This window comes from Symphalangus syndactylus, chromosome 14, assembly GCF_028878055.3.
Source record: "Symphalangus syndactylus isolate Jambi chromosome 14, NHGRI_mSymSyn1-v2.1_pri, whole genome shotgun sequence".
Classification (NCBI taxonomy): domain Eukaryota; kingdom Metazoa; phylum Chordata; class Mammalia; order Primates; family Hylobatidae; genus Symphalangus; species Symphalangus syndactylus.
The window spans coordinates 103,604,106-103,617,908 of record NC_072436.2 but is presented as its reverse complement, the minus strand read 5'-3'; the positions used below and the strand labels follow the sequence as shown (position 1 = coordinate 103,617,908).

Sequence of the window (13,803 nt, the reverse complement as noted above, 5' to 3'; positions counted from 1 at the left end):
AGTTTCTCAGTCCCTCATCTGCAATAAAAGAATAATATTAATTTGTACTGCATAGGATAGGAAGATACAATGAATTTGTATGTGTAAATAATACCTAGTACATAGTGCCTTAGCTCAATACATTTTTACTACTGTTATTATTGTTTTACATTATAGATGGAAGGTAGTGCTTCTTGGTTACTCCAGGACTTATTCTATAGAGTATGCTTGAGCTTGGCTCCTCTATGGCTCTGTTTCAGCTTTTTGGTGATGTTAATCTGTATCCTCTTTTTAACATATACTTTAGGAAACACATTTCCCTGCCCTGCCCTGCCCTGCCCTGCCCTGCCCTGCTCTGCCCTGCCCTGCTCTCCCCTACCTCCCCTCCCCTTCTCTTCCTGTCATCCACTTCCCTTCCCTTCTTTCTTTCTTTCTTCTTTCAATGGATAGAATCTTTCTAATAAGAATAGTCCTATTAGACTATAAATAATGATATTCATAGATTTATTTGGTTATGACCTTGGCCTTGAATCTACTTCAGTGTTCAGCTTTATCTGCCAAAACCATGAAGAGAACTGAGATAAGAAAATTCAAGTTAAATTGTGGTAATTCACAGACGTTGTGTGAAGAAGCAGACTTCTCATTTTTCAGGCATGGTTCTCCTGTCTGAGACTTGGATTTGGGTGTGACAGACAAGAATAATTTTAAAGTATTAAGATAGCAGTACAATTCGCAATTGCAAAAATGTGGAACCAACCCAAATGCCCATCAATCAACAAGTGGATAAAGAAACTGTGATATATATATATGATGGACTACTACTCCGTCATAGAAAGGAATGAATTAATGACATTTGCAGCAACCTGGATGAGATTGGAGGCTATTATTCTAAGTAAAGTAACTAAGGAATGGAAAACCAAACATCGTATGTTCTCACTTAAGTGGGAGCTAAGCTATGAGGATGCAAAGGCATAAGAACGACACAACTATGGACTTTGGGGACTCAGGGGGAAAGTGTGGGAAGGGGGGTGAGGGATAAAAGACTACAAATAGGGTTCAGTGTATACTGCTTGGGTGATGGGTGCACCAAAATCTCACAAATCACCACTAAAGAACATAGTCATGTAACCAAACACCAACTGTTCCCCAATAACCTATGGAAATTAAAAATTAAGAAAAAAATAAAGTATTAAGAGTGTAGTTATAGAATGTTAAAGGTATTGTAGATGCCACCAGGCCTATTTTAAACAGAAAGACACTGAGAAACATGCCACTATCTGTGCTGATAGCTTGCCTATTGACTCTCAGCCCCAACACCACAATTGTATACTCTGCTCTGTGGTGCTAGGTTTAGAGCTCTGCCAATCACATATCCCAGACTGTTTTGCCAGATGACTTCCTATTGGGTTCTGCTAATTTCTGTCATTGGAAGAAGACTGGAAGGTAGGAGCTTCCTTCCTATTTCTCATTGGTCTTGTCAGTGAAAGTTTACTCTTCTCTTTGCCTTCTTTTGGCATTGCCAGAACCAGCTTCATCTTACCCGCTCAGGGATATTGTTGGGAGCCAGGCGTTCATTCTTTCTCAGAGATCTGAGCCCCAGCTCCATGGGGTGGGTCCTCTGAGATTCTGAGATTCTATCAGCAGCTGGGAAGTACAGTACTATCTCCTCAGAGGGCTAAGCCCTAGGTTAGTGGATATCCCTCTTTTGAGCTTCTAGGTTTTGATAATCCCAACCACTTCTCTTTTATTTACCTAGTCCTAAGGGTTGTAGATTCTTATCTCTGGGTTATTTTAATGCTTTCCTTTTGTTCTTTCATTTTTCTAACACCTGTGAAAACAATTTCTTATACAGTAGTCCTCCCTTATCCATGGTTTTGCTTTCTGTGGTTTCAGTTATCCATGGTCAGCTGTGTCTGAAAATATTAAATGGAAATTCCAGAAATAAACAACTCATACATTTTAAAGTGGGTACCATTCTCAGTAGTGTGATGAAATGTGTGCTGTCCCTCTGGGTCCCACTCTGGACTGCCTGGGACGGGAATCATCCCTTTGTTCAGCATATCCACACTGGAGATGCTACCTTCCTGCCTAGTCACTTAGCAGCTTTAGATGGAAAAAACATAGTATACACAGGGTTCAGTCCTATTTGCCATTTCATGTCTCCACTGGGGGTCTTGGAACACATGCCCATGGATAAGGGGAGATTACTGTATTAAATCTTTTCAATTTAGATATTTGGTATAATTCTTTCTTCCCTTCCCTTCCTCTCTTCTCTCTTCCTCTTTCCTTCCCTTCTTTCTTTCTTCTTTCAATGGATAGAATTTTTCTAATAAGAATAGTCCTATTGGACAGACTATACATGATGATATTTGTATATTGATTCTGTTATGACCTTGGTTTTGAATGCAACCCTGAGCTCCTTTCCAAAGGAAAAATGGGATACTCTTAGTCCATGGTATGCAGTGGCATAATAATTAAATTATCAACTATGGTCACCTAGGATAAAGTTTCTGTTAAATTTCCTGATAAAGTAAGTTTCTTGGGGCACCAAATGACTACTGCACCTGACTCTTATGTAGTAAAAATGGCTACAAGGACTGTGGCATGAGATGGCTTTTTTTTTGTCTGTACTGGAGGAATAGTAAAAAGAAAAGAACAAGTTTGGGGTTTTAAATTCTCAGCTTAAGTGTCAGTCAGAAAGGCAGAGAACTTCTATGGTTACCCTATAAAAGACCATTATATTTCCTGTAGCTGTGGAACAAATATCACTGAAAGCCGAACTCCAAATTTGTGTGGATTGCAGAATTATAATGTAAACTGAAATCACAGACTCACCAAATTCTTATGTGTGTGTAAGTTAGAGAACAGATTGGGAAGAAGTGGGACCTTGATATTTGAAATAAGGGCATTCTGAATGGACTCAGAAAAAGCCAAAAATTTTGAACTTTGCAAGCAGCCCTAAACTTTCCTTGCTAGTAGAACAAGCTCCTTCTTCCATATCTGAGGTTATCTCTTCCTTGGATGAAAACTCTTAATTTCATCTTATGCTGTTGTCTTGTGAGAGTGTCTTATTCTCCTACCCCCATCAAGATCCATTCTTCATTGCCTCAGGTCTTGTATGTCAAGTCAGATATCCTCAGGCACAGGAAAGAAATAGCATAGACTCCCAGAGAATTGCATGATTTAGTTAACAGCAAACATCTGAGTAGTACGGAGTATTGTGAGAATAAATTCTAAGTGTATTAGACCAAAGAGAATAGAATATAATATGAGGTCAGCCTGAATTTATTGATATGGGTGCACTTACCAGAGATTCTGGATTGAATGTGTCAGCATAACTAGCTGGAGGTGGTCCTGACAGTGTGATGAGTTGACTGAAACTTGGGCTAAATGATGGCCTACATTCTATGAGGCTGAGATGTCACAACTTCTGTGGCATAATGTAGAGTATGAGTCAACAAATTATGGCCCATGGGTCAAGTCTATGAGCTAGGAACAGTTTTCATAATTTAAAGAAGAAGGAGGAGAGAAGGAGGAGGAGGGAGAAGAGAAGGAGAAAGGAGACAGAAAGCCTATATGGTCCACAAAGCCTAAAATATACAGTCTCTGGATATTTACAGAAAAAGTTTGAGGACCCTTGGTATAGAGAAAGAAATCCAAAGGTTTGGGGGTGGGTATAAATAATGGAATAGATTTATCCTGTGCAAACTCTCCTTTTCTCTATGTCTTCCAAGTGTGTTTACAGCCATGGCTCAGGCTCATGTGCGCTCAGGCCGAGCATCACTGGGGAGAAGGTGTCTCTTCTCCTGCCTCACTGTTTGCACTGAAAGGAGAATAATGACATTCAGTGAGTCCTCCTTGTCTGTATCTCTGTTCCCCTCTGGTACCCCTTGGGAGATGGGGGACATGGAATGTTAAAAAACAAAACAAAACAATGAGGCTTTGAGTAAGGACAGATTATCTGTTGGTTTTTTTCTTCCTTTAATTAAGGTGGTTTTCTGAGAAGCTAAGGGAAGAGAAGACTTAGACATTACTAGAACCCATTCCTCAAGACACTGTATTCAGACAGAGGTAAAGTACCTGTGCATAGCTCCATATACCTCCTTAATCAATACTGTAGCTGAGAAAGTGATTGCTGATTAGGTGTTTAGTTTTCATAGTTACCACAAATTCTTTTTTGGGGAGAAATTCTTTTCTTTTTCCGGCTTACCTTTTCCAACTCACATGCTTTTAAAGGCAGTGTTTGCAGTTTCTGCCACTCCGATGTCAATGAGAGAATTTATTTTAAAATGTGTACGAACTGGCAGCTTCTCAGAAAAAAAAGCATTGTTTTGGGAATGAAGTCATCTGTTTGGAGAGCAAAGCCTCAAGTATCATGCAAGGGGCGGGAACCCAGTGCCCTCTGCCTGCTCAACCCTTTGGCACACACAGCCATTGTCAAAACCTGTTTCCAGAGCAACTGAATTCTCTCTTGAAATTACTTGGCAGTTGACAAGCTCCTCTCCCTAAGGGTCTGGAGTAACCCCTTTCAAGGGTCTTATTTCAATGCAGCTTGTCCCTGATGGAGACCAAGAACATTGCCAGCTGAAGAATTTACCAGTAATTTCAAGTTGGCTCACCTGATACATTTTTATAGTAGAGCTCAAGGTGTGTGTTTGGGATTTGGACTCTATTTGATGTCTTCATCATCTTAGAGACATGCGTGTCCTAAAGTCAAAACAATAGCTGGCTTTTTGGGTTATTTGCAGGATAATATTGTATCTGGATACACAATGTTGGCGGTCTTTGAGAGGTATTGCTCCCATGCATTTTTCCAAACTGTGTATGGAGTAAATAGCCATTCAGTATTACACACTCTGTTTTCTGACCATGGCACAGTGGGGTCTGGGGAAAGGAGAAGACTGGGTCTTCCTTTGACTTTGTTAAGTCTTTGCTTTAAAAAATCATTAAAAAAAACACACAATAAAAGCTTAATTTAAAAACGGATGTCCAGGATGAATTGCTAGGTCAAAACTAACAAAAGTGGAATTTAATATAAGTGTAAAAATCCTGTGATTAAGTTAAAAAATCAGCTTCCTAAATAACTACCAGGTGGGGAAGCTCTTGATTTTACAGTCACAGTGAATCTTTTTCTGCTAAGGGAGGCCAACTTGCATGACTTCTTCAACCAGCCCCCCAGAAAAACCTCTCCTGGGCCATGTGCAAACAAAGAATAATTTAAATCTCATTAGAGAAAAAAAGATTAAACAGAACTCTTCATTGTTGAATGGTATCCATTAATTAAGGGCAAAAGAGTAAAAGCATTTTAACTCTACAGCTGAACTAACAGAATTTGATATTTAGGCTATTAAACCTAAAATCCAGGTCAATCATTGAAAATAAAATTGGACACATATAGAAAGTAAAAACATAACTGAGAAAATACAAATGGATACACAGAGAAAAGGAGAAGGCATTGGGGTCCCATGGACAATCTTCCTGAGCTAAGTATGTTGGGGAAATGTAGGTCCCTTGATTAAACCCAGGTTGGTTTTGGCATTTCTCGGGGACCAAAGAGGAAAATGGGTTCCATTAAGTTACTTGATGGTGGCTGCAGCCAATCAAAAGTAAGGCCCATTAGAAAGGCCCTGCATAGCTCATCTAGGACAGGCCTTTCGCATGCCGTGGTGCATTACACTTTCAAGGCACCTTCACTTTCATGATATCTTTTGCTCCTCCTGTCTTACAGATGTGATCATTGAAGGACTGAGAGCAGAAATATCTTTAAATTCCCAGAGCCAATTAGCAGCAGGACTAGATCTGGTCCCTTGGCCCCTGCTTTTTTTTTTTTATTGATTGCCTCTCTTAGAAGATTGCATCTTACAAAAGGTTATTAACTTATCTAGGAAATGTTAACCCTAATTTTTACCTTGAATTAAAATTGGTTGGGGAGTTGGGGTGGGGAGTGAGAATAAGACTTAAGCACCTGCCTCCCAAGCTCTCTTCCTTGGGATAGTCTGAGCCACTTCTTGTCTTCTGGGTCCCAGGTTCTTATTTCCTTTCAGTGGGGTCTACAGATGGAGTGGGAGTTGGCAAAATCAGCTGGTGCTTTGGGGTTGATGATGCTTGGTTGCCTCTTCTTGAGCCGGTAGAGCCTGAGGTACCCTTTATATGATGCAATGAGATTCACAGAAGCTACACTCAGTGCAAATGCCTTTGTCTTTTCAGAGAGCAGAAATTCTGGTGGGTACTGAATTGGAGATTATCTCTGCTGTTTTATCTCCTCATTCCTGTTCTTTCCTCTTACATTGTCCCCCTTTTCCCATCAATGTTCACATTTCTGGCTTATCTAGAATATTCCGTCTTTGCATATGTGGAGCATTGGGTCAATAATATACACCCATACTTTTCAGATGGGTTTGGGGATTGTCAGCCACATAACCTCATTGCTGGTCTTATATGGATTCCCATGATATCATCTCTGGGTCCTGTGGGGATAAATCTCAACCTGTCAAACCAGTCCTGCTGGGTCACAGCCTCATTTACTTCATTACTCACTTCAATACCGTTCTTTTGCTCTCATCTCTCCCCACTTGGGCCATATGTCATTCCATATCTCTGTGTTTCAGAAACTTAATTGCAAACTGAAATTGCATGGATTGGGTTTACTCAGTTTTATTATTACAATACTAAAAAGTATTTATTAAGTGCTTAGTTGTGCATGGTGATATATAAAAGGGACTGACTTAATGATGTGCAAATAATAATTCCTTATATTTTATTACAGCGAATGCTATTATGTCCATTATCTCCGTTAGTACATCAACTCCAGCTATTTGTGTCTTATACATTTGTCTAAGGAGGTGTGGGATACTCTTGGCATACTCAGAACACTGCTTGCCAGTAAGTCCGATCCCTAAGTCTTATGGCCAAAGGGGCTGTGCAAAGGACCTTGGGATCAATTTTAAGGCTTTTAGCATTTCTCTGCTTCTGATTATTAGTTCAAACATGCATGATAGGGAATCAGATTGGAGGGAAGGGGCAATAGACATCTCCCCACAGTTTAGGACCATGAGAAGGTGAATTGGAGGCAGGGCAAAAAGTGTGGCCTTATTAAAGGTATTGTTTAATATTCCAGGTTTGGGATCTGTGTCAAGTAGCCTCCAATTAGACTCTTGCTGAACTTAAAAAGGGTTTCACTCACTAAAACTCTTTAGTGAGATATTAATAAGTATGACACCACAAAAGCGATCCACATCCAAAGAATTTAGAAAATGAGCCTTTCTCAACACACATTAGAATATTGATGGCTTGGAGAAATCCTTCAGCAAAGGAAACATTTTAAACCTGCCTTAAGTCAGAGTTTCCTAAAAGTATTGGATCATGGAACCATTTAGGGGAGGAGCACCTGTGAGCATCTGTGTATCCCAAGTTCTGGGAAGTGCTGAATTTGACTAAGTTTTGTAAGGGAGGGGATGTAATAATGAAAGAAACACACAGCCTTAGGGGTGGTTAAGGAGGAAATGAAGCAGTCAGGAGAAGGCAGAGGCACCCAAGTGCAGGTGGTGGCTGAGGCCCTGCCCAGTGTTTTTGCCATGGGGAGGCATCTACCCGTCCTGAGGTCTCCAGCCGTCGCTGTCTCACTGTGCATTGCCTTGTGGGAAGCATGGATTATTCTTTCTCCTGTCAAAACACACCTTCCATTTAGAAAGAAAGTCAGAAGTTTCTAGGATTGGGTCCTGGTAGATTCTGAATCTAGGATGAATGGATTCAAACTTGAACTCCTGATTTTTTAGCTGCACGTGTGACCAGAAAGCAAGGTATTTGCTAGAACTTACATTGCTGACCCTTCACCTACTTTTAGAAACCCTTTTCACTTTTGCATGTTTTTCCCTGGAGGTTTGCTATCAGGCTGCTGCAAACTCACCAGATGACAGGTACCCAGAGCTGCTATTTCTGGAAGCTCTTGGCCATGTAAAAATACCAAAAATATTTTTTCCTTGTTAAAATATAAGAACTAATCTTAGTGAGATTTAAATCATACATTGATTTTGCTTGGAAAACCCCCAATCTTTGGTCTGTGTTTTAGGATGGACTTTAAAGTTCAATTCCAGGGCTTTAGAATATGTTCTTTAGCAAATAACTTGATGTATTTGAATGGTGCTTCTAAATTTCTGAAACAGCACTAAAGAATGTTATTTTTTGGTGTGGCTGGGAATAAAAATACCCTGTTAAACTTTTGAACCATACATCCCTCTGCTTCGATAACTGGGCAGGTGGGGAGAGAAACTACTGCTTTTTTTTTTTTTTAAATTTGGAAGGGGGTGTGTACCAAGTAAAGTTCTCTCCCAACATAGTTTTGCTTTATTTGAAGAAGTTTATTAGACAAGATTAGTCTTCAGGCAATAATAGAGATTCTTCAAGAACCAAATATTTACACTTTGAACTAGCTGTAGAAATATTTACTGATTCTTGTGAATTTAGCTTAGACACAGCAGTGTCTACCTATTGTATTGAATTCAAGCTTTCCTCTTGGGAACGAAGTTTGAGGTAATCTATGAAATGTATAAATAATTAAGGCAATGGAAGATATTTTTAAACTTAAAAATTATGGAGTGATTTTTTCCATTGACCAAGGTTTAGGAATGATTTAGAAGAAATCTGAGGCTAGCTTTAAACTTCAGAATGCATTTTTGAGGAAAGAAGGACTCTTTGTTTTTATAAATATGTTTTAATTGAATCATCTCTGGGACTCTGTGTGGAGGTCAGGTCTTCCAGGCAGGGGGATGAAACATTTTGTAGCTAAGGTCTATTCTGATTATCTTTGATTTATATTCATTGCTTTTAATTTGCCTTTTCCCCCCATTATTTTTACATGGGTAAATGGAGAGTATTCTGGCTGTCAGTGCTTTGACATTTTTATTAGATAAATTTGAAAGCCATTTCTTCAGGCCAATTCCATATTCTCCAAAGCTTCAAATGAAAGAGTGCAATATCCCAGTCATGAAACACCTCAAGAAGAACTTATGTTTATCCTTTGAAATGAGGTTTCACTTGGTATATGTTTGGCTGACATATTGCAGTTCTAAAACTTGAGGAGACAAGCATTTTGAAAAGATTATTTCACCAATTTAAAAGTGATTATGTAACATCTGTGAACTCAGTGTGCATTTCAGGAAACATGCTGTTGGCTTTGTCTTCATCCTCTAGTCATACATTAAGCCTTGAAACCCAGAAGTGTCCTCTGAGCTGTCATTAGTGACTCTTCAACTGTCCCTTCTCTTTTTTGTGTTTCAGCATAATGATTGCATGTGAATGAAATTAGAATTTCATGTAGTATAGGTTTCAGTGAAAAACAATCCAATAACATTATTTTAATCTCTCTCTTTCTGTTCAAGGACTAGTTTCTTTCATTGTGTTCCTTCAAATCCAGAATTCTCAAATCTCCAGTACAAATGGCTATTATGCCTATAAAAAAGCAAGCTGATCTCAGATTCATGCAGACGATAGGCTTACTCTGGACAATTTTGTAAATGGTCTCATATTGTGTTATTTCCATGTGATGATTTTCTGACATAGTGGTAACTTGGTGGGATTTCAGGGTTTATAGACCGCTGTTTCACTCTAAGTCATTAAAACAACAAACAGGTTATGCTGGAGATAATTGGAAGATATTCCTAGTTAGCTTTTGGGGTGATCAAATGTTAAGCAGAAGTGTATTTCTGGTCCTCCTTTTTGTTGAAGGAATGAATGGATAGATGATAAACCAATCGAAAGACTCCCTGTGTACCAGAGCCAAGTTGTAGAGAAGCTTACTTAATAAATCTGCTGATAATAAATTTGTATGTACCAGTACTGCTAATTGGTCATGTACCATATATTGCTGTGCCTCAGATGTCCTTGCACTATTCCTGCTGCCTCATCTTAATCGAGACCCTCATTGTCTTATACCAAAGACAATATAACTATAACAACTTTCTTGCTGGTCTCTGGCCTCCAACCTCTGGCTTCTTCCAGTTCACAGCGGGTCTAGCACTAGCTGAAAAATCTCCCCAAATATCCTGTTAATCCTTTTGCAATGACCTGCAATGGCTCCCCATTGTCAGCCTTATCATGTTGAAATGTCTTGTTCTGTGTAGTGATGTGAGCATACTTGTTCTACTTCAGCCCAACTGAGTATGGCCCTTCACTTATTTATTTATTTCTATTCATTTATGTTTTGAGATAGGGTCTTGCTCTTTCTCCCCAGCTGGAGTGCAAAGGTGCTATCTTGGCTCACTGCAAACTCTGCCTCTTGATTTAAAATGATTCTTGTACCTCAGCCTCCTGAGTAGCTGGGACTACAGGCACCTACTTGGCTAATTTTCATATTTTTAGTAGAGATGGGGTTTCGCCATGTTGGCCAGCTTGGTCTCGAACTCCAGGTCTCGAGTGATCTGCCTGGCTCAGCCTCCCAAAGTGCTGGGATTACAGGAATGAGCCGCTGTGCCTGGCCCAGCCCTGAATTTTATTTACACTCTTTTTTTTTTTTTTTTTGGATCAAGGTTTATCCATCAAACAATTTGACAATATGTAGTGGGTCTTAAAATTTCTCCTATTCCTGGGGAAATAATTCTTAATATAGAAAAAAGTTCAGTGTATAAAGATGGTCATTGCAGTTATTTATATAATCAAAAGTCACAAACAACCTAAATATTCTGCCAAGGAAAGTTAAGTGTGGCGCAGCTTATAAAACTTAGACATTAAAAATGATGTGTACAATAAGTTTGTTAGCATAGGAAGTACATTCACACATCACTTAATGAAGGGGATATGCTCTGAGAAATGCATCATTAGGTGATTTCATTGTTGTGTGAACATCATACAGTGTACTTACACAAACCTAGATGTTACAGCCTACTATAAAGGTACACGACCCTATAGTACTCCCTATTGCTCCTAGGCTACAAACCTGTACAGCATATTACTGTACTCAATTCTGTTGGTAACACAATGGTATGCATTTGTGGATCTAAACATAGAAAAGGTACAGTAAAAATAAGATATAAAAAATAAAAAAATGGCATACATATATTGCACTTACCATGAATGGAGCTTTCTGGACTAGAGGTTGCTCTGAGTGAGTCAGTGAGTGAGTGGTGAGTGAAAGTGAGGGCCTAGGATATTACTGTACACTACTGTAGACTTTATAAGTACTGCACACTTAGGCTACACTAAATTTAAGTATTTTTCTTTCTTTAATAATAAATTAACCTTAGCTTACTGTAACTTTTTAACTTTACAAACTTAAAAATTTTTAAACTCTTGACTCTTGTAATAACAGTTTAAAACAGAAACACGTTGTATAGTTATACAAAACTATTTTCTTTTTTTATATTCTTGTTCTTTTTTTTTTTTTTTTTTTTTTTTTTTTTTTAAGAGACAGGGTCTCACTTTGTTGTCCAGGCTGGAGTGTGCAGTAGTGTGATCATAGCTCACTGCTGAGCTTGAATTTCTGGACTCAAGCAATCCTCCTATCTCAGCCTCTTGAGTAGCTGGGACTACAGGTGCATGCCACCACACCTGACTAATTTAAAATTTTTTTTTTTTTGTAGAGACAGGGTGTTGTTATGTTGCTCAGGCTGGTCTCAAACTTCTGGCCTCAACTTATCTTCCCACCTTGGCTCCCCAAATTGTTGGGATTACAGGTGTGAGCCACTATTCCCAGCCTTTATATCTTCACTCTGTAAGCTTTTTCTTATTTTAAAAATGTTTTATTTTTGATTTTTTTACTTTTTAAACTTTTTTGTTAAAAATGAAGACAGAAATACATATGTTAGCCTAGTCCTACACAGGTTCAGGATCACCAATATCTCTATCTTCCACCTCCACATCTTGTCCCACTAAGAAGGCCTTTAGGGACAAAAACATGCATGGAGCTGTCATCTTCTAAGATAACAATGCCTTCTTCTGGTGTACTTCCTGAAGGACCCACCTGAGACTGTTTTCCAGTTAACTGTTTTTTTCAATAAGTAGAAGGAGTACACTCTAAAATAATGATAAAATGTATAGTAAATACATAAGCTAGTAACATAGTTGTTTATTATCATTATTAAGTATTATGTACTGTACATGATTGTATGTGCTTTGCTTTTATATGCAGTAGGTTTGTTTACACCAGCATCACCATAAACGTGTGAGTAATATGTTGCACTAGGATGTTATGGCAGCTACAATGTCACTAGGTGACAGGAATTTTCTGACTCCATTATAATCTTATAGGATCGCCATCTATATGTGGTCCATCACTGACCAAAACATCATTATGTGGCTCATGACTTTATTTATGTTTCAAGAAGAGAGGAAAAATACTAAACTCTATATACAGTATTGAAGGCAGCAGTGGCCTGCCTGGAGCAGCTGTTGCCAAGATGCTGACTGCAGCGGGGGAGGCACAGCTGGGCTGCATGCACCACGGAGCTGGTGGGAACCTGCGGCAGGCAGGAGTCCTGCCCTCCTGGGCGCAGCTGCAGCCTCCCTTGCTGCAGTTGTGACCTGGGCATCTCTGTACTCCCTGCCCCTGTAGGCTTGGAGGTGTCTGCTCCCACTGCCTGGCTTCTCCCCATTCCTGGCACCCACTCCAGTCTGGGAGAGAGGTTGGGGCTGAGCCCAGGTGCTGTCGCAGCCTTGCTGGGTATGCACATGCTTGGGGCAGCACTGACACACCAGCCTCCTACCACCTTGGCCCCCTCAGGACTTTGGGTGTCCATAAGCATGGGAGGGAGGCCAAGGTGAGGCTGAGGGCAGCTTGGCACTGGCCTGTAGGCACCCCTTGGCGCAAACAGCCTGGGTGCCATGAATAGTGACAAGAGGCAGACAGACTCTTGGGTGGAAGGAGGCAGGTCCCTGGTGAAGCCCCACCTTCAAGCTGGGGAGGGCCCGAAGCCTGGGGCCCAGGCTGCTGGTCCCGCAGACTGGAGTGGGAACCTGTGGTGTTTTTTCTGGGCTCACCCATGGCTGCCCATGGAACAATCAGCACACACTTCCTTCCCTCTGAGGTCCATAAAATCCCTTGGACTCAGCCAGACTCAAAGAGAGATGACTGGACGAACATCTGCAGAGAGGAGCTACCCACCTCAGGGTCTCCTCTTTGCTGAGAGCTGAAGAGAGATATGAGACAACCAGCTGTGGAGAGGAGCTACCCACCCCAGGGTCTCTTCTCTGCTGAGAGCTGAAGAGAGATGATAGGATGATCAGCTGTGGAGAGGAGCTACCCACTCCAGGGTCTCTGCTGAGAGCTTAACACTTGTCAGGATACCCTGCCTGTGGAGAGGAGCTACCCAATGAAGGTCTGCTCTGAGCTGTTCTGTCGCTCAATAAATCTCTTCACCTTACTCACCCTCCACTTGTCCACATACCTCATTCTTCCTGGACATAGGACAAGAATTCAGGACCTGCTGAATGGTGGGGCTGAAACAGCTATAACAAAGACAGGGCTGAAACATGCCCCTTGCTTGCCACGTTGCAGGTGACAAGAAGCAGAGAAGAGAGAAGGAGAGCAGAACTGTGGTCTTTCGAGGGGCTCAGATATAGGAGCTCCCCAAGCCAGGGCTGTGACTCCGTCTTTGGGGCTCTGTGGTTCCTGGTGTCTCCAAGCTTCCAGGTGCCACTGCATTCCTTGGTGCCAGCGATGGAAACTGCTTGCAGTACACCTGGTCCAGCTGCAGCCTTGCCGGGAGCTGGTGCCTGTGCCGGCCCCTGGAGCTGCCTGCCACATTGCAGCAGGCATGCCAGCTGTGTGCAGAGGCTGGACCCCATGCTTGCTCACACACCCCTTGCTGCTCTGCACCTGGCTCACTCTTGGCA

At 40.8% G+C, this 13,803-nt stretch overlaps 1 long non-coding RNA gene across 1 annotated transcript in view; it reads left to right on the top strand.

Annotated features, from left to right (window-relative positions):
- The first annotated feature begins 4,003 nt into the window (after positions 1–4,003).
- LOC134732514 (uncharacterized) overlaps positions 4,004–13,803 on the top strand; it is a 109,690-nt gene continuing 99,890 nt past the window's right edge. The window contains exon 1 of the long non-coding RNA XR_010115774.1: positions 4,004–4,050. This is a non-coding gene — a long non-coding RNA (uncharacterized lncRNA). The remainder of the gene's footprint in view (positions 4,051–13,803) is intronic.